This window comes from Camelina sativa, chromosome 20 (assembly GCF_030686135.1).
Source record: "Camelina sativa cultivar CO46 ecotype springtype chromosome 20, ASM3068613v1".
NCBI lineage: Eukaryota > Viridiplantae > Streptophyta > Magnoliopsida > Brassicales > Brassicaceae > Camelina > Camelina sativa.
In genome coordinates, this window is record NC_141899.1 from 12,927,079 (window position 1) to 12,938,961 (window position 11,883).

At 34.0% G+C, this 11,883-nt stretch overlaps 3 pseudogenes across 3 annotated transcripts; 1 reads left to right on the top strand and 2 right to left on the bottom strand.

Moving 5' to 3' along the window:
* Nucleotides 1–358: 358 nt before the first annotated feature.
* On the top strand, nt 359–1,549 carry LOC104770695 (GEM-like protein 6 pseudogene; annotated as a pseudogene). The gene has a single exon (XR_015592448.1). The product of XR_015592448.1 is annotated as a GEM-like protein 6 pseudogene (transcript).
* A 983-nt stretch (nt 1,550–2,532) lies between these two features.
* LOC104772488 (agamous-like MADS-box protein AGL53 pseudogene) lies at nt 2,533–3,724 on the bottom strand (annotated as a pseudogene). Its single transcript, XR_015593979.1, has one exon. The product of XR_015593979.1 is annotated as an agamous-like MADS-box protein AGL53 pseudogene (transcript).
* Nucleotides 3,725–6,269: 2,545 nt separating this feature from the next.
* LOC104770696 (putative GEM-like protein 8 pseudogene) lies at nt 6,270–7,313 on the bottom strand (annotated as a pseudogene). The gene has a single exon (XR_015593742.1). The product of XR_015593742.1 is annotated as a putative GEM-like protein 8 pseudogene (transcript).
* Nucleotides 7,314–11,883: the final 4,570 nt, after the last annotated feature.

The window sequence follows — 11,883 nt, forward strand, 5'->3', positions numbered from 1 at the left end:
ATTATAAGGGATTAATTTATGATGAGTGTTGAGGGTTGAAAATGGATTGTAACATGTCACCAAATGAGTAATTGTTAACAGACTAATTAATAATTAATTAATGAGAACAATCTTAAAAAAAATCATATCAACAGGAAGATACGCATCATTAATTATGATGCGGAAAGACAAATTAAAGCTACGTACCGACATGATAAAGAACATGTTGAGCTAAAACATTTTCATCAGTTATTGAAATTAGTTTCGAAATAATGTCCTAAACACGGACTTGGTAGTTGCAAGTCCTTTCTTTATATAAATCTCTCCTTTAACTAGATCAAGATTATTTTTCTCACAATAAAAAAGAAGAAAAAGCAAAACAAAGCATATGCTTGGTCTTCTTCTATTTGCTTTTAACCCCAAAGAAAGTGGCTTTTTCCCTGTCTTGATGACCAATCTATGACTCAGCCTTTACCACAAAGATCTCGAGTCTCAACGATTCAATGTTTTTGTATTCAACTGCCTCTTGTTTCTTTGTCTTTCCCTTTATATACCTTCTCACCAACACGGTTTCATCATCAACCATCACTCACAATTAATCTCTCTACTCTCTCCTTCTCTTTCTCACAAGATCAAGAATCAAGAATCAAAATCACCGCTAAACCATCCAAGATGACATTGAGCAGAGTTCATCAACAAGCTATTGCATTTCCCGCAGCCAAGACTGCAACGATGAGTTACTTGCCTGACCCACCTTCCATCAATAAGCTCCAAGTCCCAACTTCATCAAAGTTTTCTTTTCTAACAAGCAAAGGAAAATCAATGCTGCGAAAGAAGAAAACCGATAGCTTCACGAAAGGAGCTAGAGACCAGGACAAGTTAGAACCCAAGCTAAGTGAAACAGTCAAGAGAAAGCTATCCTTGGGAGCTAAGATCCTTCAAATGGGAGGCTTAGAGAAAATCTACAAGCGACTCTTCAAAGTCTGCGATGAAGAGAAGCTTTTCAAGGCGTACCAATGTTACCTATCCACAACCGCAGGTCCCATCTCAGGCCTACTCTTCATCTCGTCAAAAAAGATTGCATTCTGTAGCGAGAGATCCATCAAGGTGGCTTCTCCTCAGGGAGATATCTCTAGGGTTCACTACAAAGTCTCAATCCCGTTATCCAAGATCAATGGTGTGAACCAGAGTCAGAACACGAAGAAACCATCTAAGAAGTACCTTGAAGTAGTTACAGTTGATAACTTCGACTTCTGGTTTATGGGATTCGTGAGCTACCGCAAAGCATTCAACTGTCTCGAGCAAGCTTTAAACGAAGATGAGCAATAAACTGAAGTGATTTTTCTCTGAGCAGCTAATTAGTACAGGTTAAAGAAGAAACCTATCATTTCTGTTTTGACCTGTTTCAGTAGTCAGAGGATGTTAGGAAAAAGCCTCGAAGAGACTGACAATATTGTTTGTACAAACTCGTTTCTATTTTTTTTACTGCTTTACTCCATGTGGCTGCAGAGCAGTGACTTAAAGTGGGATTATTTTATATAAACAAAGATTGATTTTCCTCATGAATAAATTGTGTCACAAAGGCCTTAATTATAACTAACTAATTGATTTGCAGCTAAAAAAAGATCATTATGTACAATCTCATCATTTGTTAAACAAAAATAGTCTCTTCTTTCCCTTCTTCCTCAGCAGAGCCTGCAACGAATATAAGCAGACCCAAAAAAATAATCAGCAATTGCTTCTCTAGAAACGAAGCTTGAAGTCTTTGTATTATTGTATCTACATTTATTATCTCTGATTTTATGAAAGCTGCAGTTTTTGTCTTCTAGAGATTGTAAAGAAAGTGATAAAATGAACACAATGCTTTTGAAAATATATTACCCTCTTGATAAATAATCTCAGGGTGAGTACTATTTCATCTCTTGAGCTGCCAAAAACATAACAGAAGATTAAAAGCTTACAGTGTAGTATTCAACATACATATTATAACAAACAATATGAACACACAAGACCATATTTCACCTACACTTGAGTGTCTAATCCTACCGAGGTACATAGATTTAGTAAAGGATCATAGGACCAAGCATATGCTGATTGTCCCGGATCAAGTTTCTGACAAGCTCACAAACCAATTGACCAAGCTGAGATGCATATGCTGATTGATAAAAATGGGCGTTTAAAACTCATGGGATGGTTCCTGCTGGTAATAAAACAGACGAAGGTAACAATAAAGAAGCTGAGGTGCCAACTTCAAAGATTGAGGGTTATTCATCCGATATGCTTAAATTTCAAGCTACAACTAAGTCGGTTTCTTATTTCAATCCTTGCTTATCTTCAAAGATGAATATGTATCAAATGTAAACTTAAAGTGGGATTATTATTTTATATAAACAAAGATTGACTACTATTCATATGAACGAATTGTTTTACGAGTCCTTATCTCTCTAACTGTTTTGCAGCTGAAAAAAGCCAGAGCCTGCACCGAACCAGTCACTGTCTCTCTGATTTTTGTTTTCCAGAGACTGTAACGAAAGTGATAAAATAGATCATTCACAGAAACAACAAGGTTCAATTTACTCAATTAGTTTACTTGTCTGCATCAATTACAGACATTTAACATTCAATGTGATCTATTGCAGACTATGTTAGAAACTTGAGAGAAAAATACATTCATACAATTGGCAAAACATACAATTCAAAGGATGATACAAAAATTCATAACAAACCCTAAATAACTCATACATAATCTAACTTCGTCGTAATCATACACAAGAAGAGAACATCATTGGATCTGCAAAATACGGAGTCTGATTCCAGTCCGCAAACTGATCATCAAAGTGGACAAGTGGTGGGGTTTGTGTCTGCATCAGAGGAGGAAAGACCATGGGAATGGGAAGATCAAAGTTGTTACTTGTTAGAAACGAGCCTTGTGCCCCAAGTGAAGCCGAACTCATCGATGGGTCAAAGGTAGAAACAGAGTCAGGGAGTTGACAGAAGCTACCGTTGTCATGGTTATAGAGAAAGAGTGAAACTTTGCTCTGATGTTGTTGAGTCAACGATGGCGTCGATAGGTTTTGCTCTGTTTCTGACACACCACCGCTCATCAATGATGGATCTGTTGTGAAGAAGCCGGCGGAAGACACCAAAGGGTTCTGATCGGGTTGTTCTGTCTGGTTCTGTAACACCCGAAGAAGGTTATCTTGAAACACCCGTAGATTACTCTCTAACGAAGCCTCCATCTCCAAAAGTTTCTCAGAGAATCTCTTGTCATTGATATCTAAAGATGTCATCTTGTCGGTCTTCTTATTCAGAAACTGAGAAAGGTTTGTGCTTTTCTTGCGTCTCTCGCTATCGTTGAGTTTGCTGTATCTCTCTGCCATGTCTCGAACCTTGGATTGATCTTCCGGCCATGTCCCGACGAGATCTCCGTCGCGGTTGTAGTATATAACACAGAGTTCGACATCACAAAGGATCGAAAGCTCGGAGGCTTTCTTAAACATGGTCTTCTCTCTCGAAGCAAGATTTGTTGTCTTCTTTGATACGGAAGAGAGCGAGGGCTTGAAACACTTGCGGTTCCTCACCGACAACATTGAAGAAGAAGAAGAAGCCAACATTGAAGAAGAAGAAGAAGAAGAAGAAACCATTGTTGTACGTTGTTTTGTTTGTTTTACTGCAGAGAGAAGAAAAAAGTAGAAGAAGAAGCTTTTTAGTTTCCTTTGATGAGAATTAGGGTAAACACACACACAACTTCAGAAAATTCGATTTTCCATATTTCTCTTCATTAATGATATGAAATACGCGTTTACTAATTTTCCTTTTTTTCGTTTTTATATAAATATATATAAGTAATTGTAATTTTCCTCTTTTTCGTTTGTTGTCACAATCTGGATTGGATTCTCTCTTTCAAAAGAAAGTTTCATTAGAATAAACTTTAACTCTCTTTCAACATGCAAAGCTGCACATTCCTCCATTCCCACACAGCCACACGTTACACAGACAACAAGTTATTTTATGACAAAAAAGGACAGAAGCATATAAGGCATAAGTCTTACTGTAGTAGAAGCTGAGAACTTTTCCGCAATTTGTGAGACAATTACTACTACACTGGATGCTGTAACCTTCTCTCTCAATAGATAACGTAGCTGCTTGCCATATATCCAGGTAACCAGTCTATTCAAAGCCACATGCATGTGAAGGATTAAAGCCAGAGTTCAAATGGCAAATGTTACTTATACCGCAAGGGAAACATTGTATGAAGCATGACCAGTATGAAAGGTCTTCTCTATATTGCTCTGCATCACTGGATCTAAGGGAACCAGTAACCACTATCTCGTACACAACCAACCAGAAACAGCTCAGCGAACATAAAAGAAACTTAATTAACATCTTAATATCAAGATGTAAACTGACAAGTAGTGGCTTAGTTTTACAGGAAGTCATCAAGAGGGCATGATTTCTCAAAGTAAATTGATAAACTTACGGCAAGCGATCTTGTGATTGTCATTGGCAAACAACACCTACACAAGCTTCCCCTGAAATCAGAAAGTAGCAAATGAAAATTGCAAAAAACTAAGAATAAGTCAACAGAAAACAACAACTCTTAAATCATATTAATTAGCATGATATATCTCTATCCCACAAACCAATATACTGAGGAAACTAAAATGATCCAGATCAAAATTTCCAGTAGACCTCAATCCTAATCTTTGCTATATTCAACATATAATCTCTCATTCATTGAAAAAGATATTAACCTTTCGGTTCCTGTCATCCAAAGGCTGAACTTCAACAGCAAGATACAAATCAACATCATCAGCAGTGACGAGGTAATGTGGCTGTCAACACAGTTGTTACAAAATATTGAGACAAGTGAAAGACTTCTTAGTATTTAGACCAGGAGGCAGGGAGTCCACACTCAGTTACCTGGTTGCACAAACATCTCAAAAGCTGCCTGACTAACTGACTGGTACACACACGAAACGCATATTTGATCATCAAAATATGTTTGGTCAAGAGAGTCCCTAGAGCCAAATTTAAAACCAAATAACTTGTAAGAAAAAAAAACTAAGAGTCAAGAGTCAACGACAAACAAAGAGGCAAAGATGTCACGGAACGTTGCGGACAGAAGCTGAGAAACGACTCGTCAGAGCTCCTAATTTGGTAACGCCAGATTGGTGCTGGCTGATACTGAAAAACTAAAGTTAAATTTCCAAAACAAACTCTATCGTACGTATCAATGTTCCCCACCTGCTAAAGCTTAATCACTCAAGCAGAACTTTTCCTTTCTTGGGAATATTTTTGGTAACATTTAAACCAATAATGATATTTTTGACACTGAAAGTATGGTTTTTTTAGGAAGTTTTTTTGTTGTTTATAATAAATAGAATTATATGACCACCTAATCACCGTCGAATAATCAAACTTCTTACAACCTAATATGGTCACAGTAGCAATGAAAGTATTGAATAAACACGGATAAAATACTATGTAGACGCGAGAAGGAGATAAATGAATATATTAAGCTGATCTCATCAGTATTTTCTTATTTCACAGTTCTCTTTTGCACCAAAACATGTCCAAAGAAGTGCCTGTGCTATTGTACTAATATAACAAAACTAACGACGGACCACATATATGCTGTCTATTTTTTGTTGTTCCCAGAGACAGAGCAACTCAGAGACATGACTTTTGAAATATAACTAAAAATTACCAAGTCTGAATTTTGTGTTCTTTTTTTAGTTTGAATTTATAAGCTTCTCCGAGTTAGGAAAAAAAAAGTATTAAGTTGTAAAATATAATCAGCCTCTTATATTTTATCACTGTATCTTGTCTTACAAGTTACAATGGGACAGTAGCCTTATTTAATAACTTAGCTTGGAGTCTTGGACTATACTACAAAGTTGAGCGGGAATTAATTAATTGTTTTTGTTTTTGTGTGGATGAATTATTTGTTATTGTTGAGCGGTCATAACATTATTATGATTGATTGCTTATTCAAAATATTAGATAGTTTTTGTTTTACATCTTCATTGATTTCTTTTTTGTTGAAATGGAATAAGACTCTGCTTTTTTGGACATTTTATTACTATTGGTTTAATCACTCAGCGGAAGGTTAGGGATAATGGATCTTAAACTCTTAAATTTTCCAAGATCAAGATTATGAAATGGTCTTCTATGTACTCATTTACTTATATATGATCCATCCCATGGCACATTTTTTGTTTTCTATGTATTAGTCTTCTTTTTGACATATTGTGGTGCACAAGAGGACAGTAAATTAGGAAATCAGATGCGATGATCAGCTAAATATATTCAAATCTCTTGTTCATGTTTACGATGGAGAAAAAAAGGGATATAAGCAAGAAAAATAATAAGTTTGTACAATATTGTAAGTGTTTCCTAACATAATCTGATTGAAGCCGGTTAAAGTGAAAAGAAATATTTGTTCTTTAACCAGCACTATTTAGCTCCTTAGCGGAACCCATTGCGGCTTATCATTGCTCGTAGCTAAGAGAAAGCGCTTGCTCGAGACAGTTGAAAGCATTTTGGTGGCTCAAGAATCCCATAAACCAGAAGTCAAAACCATCGACCGTGACTACTTCAAGGTACTTTTGAGATGGCTTCTTCGTGTTCTGACTCTGGTTCACTCCATTGATCTTGCACAAGGGGATTGATACTTTGTAATGAACCCTAGTGAGATCTCCCTGAGGAGAAGCTATCTTGATCGATTTCTCGCTGCAGAATGCAATCTTCTTTGATGAAATGAAGAGTAGGCCTGCCATGGGGCCTGCGGTTGTTGATAGGTAACATTGGTACGCCTTGAACAGTTTCTCCTCATCGCAGACTTTGAAGAGTCTCTTGTAGATCTTCTCTAGGCCTCCCATTTGAAGGATCTTAGCTCCCAAGGATAGCTTTCTCTTTACTTTTTCAGTTAGCTTTGGTCCTAACTTGTCCTGGTCTCTAGCTCCGTTGGTGAAGCTATCGGTCTTCTTCTTTCGCAGCATGGATTTTCCCTTGTCTGTTGAAAGAGAAACCTTTGAAGAGGAGGTTGGGATTTGTAGTTTGTTGATGGAAGCTGCAGGGTCAGGCAAGTAAAGCGCCGGAGCAGTCTTGGCTGCAGGGAATGCAATAACTTGTTGGTCAACTCTGCTCAATGTCATCTTGGAAGGTTTAAGTGGTGATTTTGATTCTTGATCTTATGACAAAGAGAAGGAGAGAGAGAGAGGAGATTGTGAGTAATGGTTGTTGATGAAACTGTGTTGGTGGGAAGGTATTTAAAGGGAAAGACAAATAGACAAGAGGCACTTGTATCAAAGCTCTGAGACTTGAGACCTTTGTGGTAAAAGGGATGAGTCATGGATGGGTCATCAAGCCACATAGATAAAGTTGCTTTCTTTGTGGGCATATGCTCTGTTTGGCCTTTTTTTGTTTTGAGGAAAATAATCATATACTTAAGTAAAGGAGAAAACACATAATTAATCTAAAGTACTTTCAGTAACTGATGAAATGTTTATATGTTTTTGCTTTTAGTTTCCAAATAACAAAACAACTTAGGAGGCATAAGGGCTCTCCTTCAATAGTTTCTCAATTCCTTTGATTTCGAAATTTAGAAGATGCATGCTATTTACAAACTGATGATCCATTAATCTCCTTATATATGCTAAAGCTAGAGGTATTAGAGATGCCCAAAAATAAATAAAATAGAGAACATTAAAGTAAATAAAAGAAGGAAAAATGATTGTCAGCTACTTGAAGTATACACCAACACATAGCCACACATACAAACAATATAAATGTCTTGTTAACTACGTGAACTATTGTCATCACATAAGGACATCCACAAACAAACATATGTTATGTCTACAACACCATAAACATTCGAGGTTAGCCGGAATCCGGCGTTGACCAGTATTAACTGACGTTGACCAATATTATCGGCGTTGACCGGTATTGACCGGCGTTGACCGCTATTGACCAGAAAAAAAAATTCAAAAAAAATATTTTTTTTCCTAATAATAATAATTTTTGTTTTTATGTATTTTTGAAAATACAAAATTAAAAATGATATTTAAATAGAAAGAGTATAAATTTGTAATTGTTTATGAAAAAATCTACTACACATCAAATTTTGGTGGTATAGTTTTATTATATTATTTTTGGTATATTTTCTGTATTAAGAAACAGACAATTCGTGGGTTCACCCTTACGGGCGAACCTCTCTTATTCATCCCCTTTAAATTAAGGAAACAAATCTTAATTAAAGAAACAAAATATGTTGATCAATCAATTTTAAAATTGTTAATTTTAATATTATATTACAGTTTTTAATTATCACATATAAAACCCTAACCATTTATTATAAACTCAAACCAACATATAATTTTGTTTAATTATAAAATCTAAACCCTAAACACTCTTTTATAAATCCAAACAGACATATAATTTTATTTAATAGGAAAATCTAAAACCTAACCACTCTTTTGTAAACCCAAACCGACATATTATTTCGTTTAACTGTAAAATGTATACCCTAACCACTCTTTTGTAAACCCAAACTGACATAAATTTATTAATAAAAAATATCTTTTTAAAAATATGATATGACATGCCATATTATTGTATTCTGATTTGTTAATTAAGAGGGATGAATGAGAGTTGTTCACCTCTAGGCTTAACAAAATTAGTTACTCTATATACCACAAATTTTGTTTTTCATATTATTTTTATTTTTATTTTAGTAAATAATTTTCTTGTATTTTTTTGTTGTTATATGTTGTTTTTGTAAGTTATAAAAATTATTTATCTTTTTTATTTTTTTTATCAAAAATACATAAAAATAAAATCATTATATTTTAGAAAAAAAAATATTTTTTTGAATATTTTTTTCTGGTCAACGCCGGTCAATACTGGTCAACGCCGGGTTCCGGCAGACCTCGAATGTTTATGGTATTGTACACATAACCTATGTTTGTTTATGGATGTCCTTATGTAATGACAATAGTTCACGTAGTTAACAAGACATCTATATTGTTTGTATGTGTGGCTATGTGTTGGCGTATATTTCAAGTTGCTGACAATCATTTTTCCATAAAAGAAAGATGATCACACGGAATGACGTTAGACTCCGACAAAGCTTTATTACCTACACAACTACAAGTTGGCAAAATTGCAAGCTTTATTTGTTTATTTTTCTCTCTTCTTTTTTAGCCTGATTTTAAGTTTTAACAGATATCTATAAATGTATAGAAGATAAGATATGTTTCCTAGTTAATTGAAACATGCATGAAACAAGAAGAAATCAAAATCAGATTGTACGTAGCACTTTTTGAATCGGTGAGAGCAAATTGAGTCACACAGAAGAAGACATCGTGGCTTTGGAAGCTTTCTACGTTGGCATTGTACACTTTCTCTAGTCTTTGTACATGCAACTTATAAACATGTTACTTCCTTACTTGTTTTGGTTAGTGCTATTAATGGATATGCAAAAAGAAAGAAAAACAAAAGAGAGACAATTTAAATGTTATGTGACATGTTACTAGCATCCGTTAAGCGAAAATTGTGGAAGCTTAATTAGAGGTAATGAATGAGCTTTACTACCGAAAATTGTTAGTGTTAAGTGATGTAAAGTATCTACGTGCGTCAGTGCATGGCAGGGCCAACCCATTTAGATGCACCGTACACGAATGTCTGGAATCGTCTAGTGACCGACCAATATATATTTCTTTTAGGCTAAGGAAAAATGTTTTCTCACGTCATATTTCTTACTTTTTTTTTAATTTTCAATTGATATGCTTTTCGTTTATGTCAAATTCCATCACACGTCGACAAAAAAAAAAATTCCTTCACACACGTCGGAAAAGTTTAACGATTAATTAGAAGATAAAGTATTTAATTACAGCTTTGTATTTTATCCGTCATGTCCTAGCTAGGCCTACTGATATGAACTCTTCTTCTTTCTTTTCACTTTTCTTGTAAATTTTTATGTTGACCAATCGACAATTTCCCCCACAAAGATTTTTTTTTCCAATCCTTTTTATGCATCGACGACATGCATATTGTTAACTATTGTTCGTGTAATATACTCAAAATATCTTATCCGACTTTGGACATGGTAGGCCTGCAAAAAATACCCGGATCCAAATATTCGATCAGAATCCGATCTAAAAAATCCGATCCGAACCCGTATCCGAAAGTGTAAAATATCTAAACGGGTTCTAAATCTCTAAATCCAAAAACCCGAATCCGAATCCGATTCGAACAGGTATCCAAAGATACCCACATTATTAATATATAGTAGTAATATATTAGTAATATTTATAATTTTAATAATATAATTGTTCAAAATATTCAAATTTTTAGATTTTTCAATAATTTGAAATATTTAAACTGTTTATTAGTAAATTTAGACTCTAAATTTTTAGATATATTACGTATTATTGAATAATCTTTATTATTAATTGGGGAGTACACTTAGGCATAAAAAAAAAAGTAAACAAAACAGAATTCCATATAATGCCCCTATTAGAAAGGGTGTATCCAAACATATATTTATAGCCAAACACTAAACTTACTATCTAATTTTATTCTGATTATGGATAAACAATTTAGATAATATTAATGAGACGTGGACCCTATATTAGATTTAAAAGATTCGATTTTATATTTTTGCAAATATTAAGTTTTTCTCTCCTATAATTAAGTCGTTTGTATAATATTAAGTTTTGCTAATGTTGTTTATATTGTTGCAAGATGTCATGAATGATCCACACATTGCTGCCTTTGGATTCACATACAAAGCAGAAGCAAATATCAAGAAGTGGCTTAGCAAATGTCACAAGCCGATGACAAATCTCGAACTTCTCCATCTCAACCTTATCTGTAATCATGCTCTCCGGTCTGCGTTCAGGAGTTGGTTTAATCTAACTTGTGTTCTTTGTAATTGGTAGGGTTTGGAAAAAATAGGTTGTTGTCAAGGTTATATTCTTGCTTTGTTTGTAGTCTTTCCTTTATCTATCATTCATTCTTAGATTGTTTATTAACATTTTAGATTTGGTGATTATGAAATTCAGTTACTCTAATCTCTTTGGTTTCCTCAGATTTGAAAGAGGAATGATGAATCGTATCCTTATAGAAATTCTTATGAATGTGTGTAAATGTATCAATGATTTTTTTTTAAAAACTTTCAGATCCGGAAATTGATTTAATCCCTGTTCGGGAGTGTCGCTGCGACCAATAATTATGAGATGTTTATGTGATAGAACATAAACAGGACATAGAAAAACATTGATATATATGTGATGGTTATGAGATGGAAAAACATTGATATATGTGATGGGATGAGTATTTGTCTTTGCTCATAACAAAACAAATGATCATTTTTGTGTCTAAGCCCATTAAAATCAAATGGAATACTAAATTGGTATAGTTTTGATTATGAATTTTAATAATATTCCTAAAAATTGGTTTACAAAGATAATCCGTATATACCTAATATATTGCAAACCTAACTTAGTTTTGAAATTAACCCTGCATGTATGTGCGGGTCCGAACCTATTATTGTTTATCAAATTTGAACATATGAACGTATTTTTGAACTACAAAAGACATATTAGATCTTTGGGGAAAATTTTTGATTTAATATTATTGGCTAAGAAGGCATATTAAAAAACTTATTATTATAAAGGTATAATGAAAAGAATATGCCTTTACAATAAGAGTTAATAGTGTAGTTTATAAATATTGATAGTAATTATAATTTATTTAGGATCTTATCAAAAGGGAAACAGATTAATAATGCGAATAATATTATGACCATATAAAAAGGAAACCAATTAATATTGCTAATCAAATTAGTAGAGGACGTTTTCAATTTACTTTACAAATTGATTTGTAACAATTATAAGG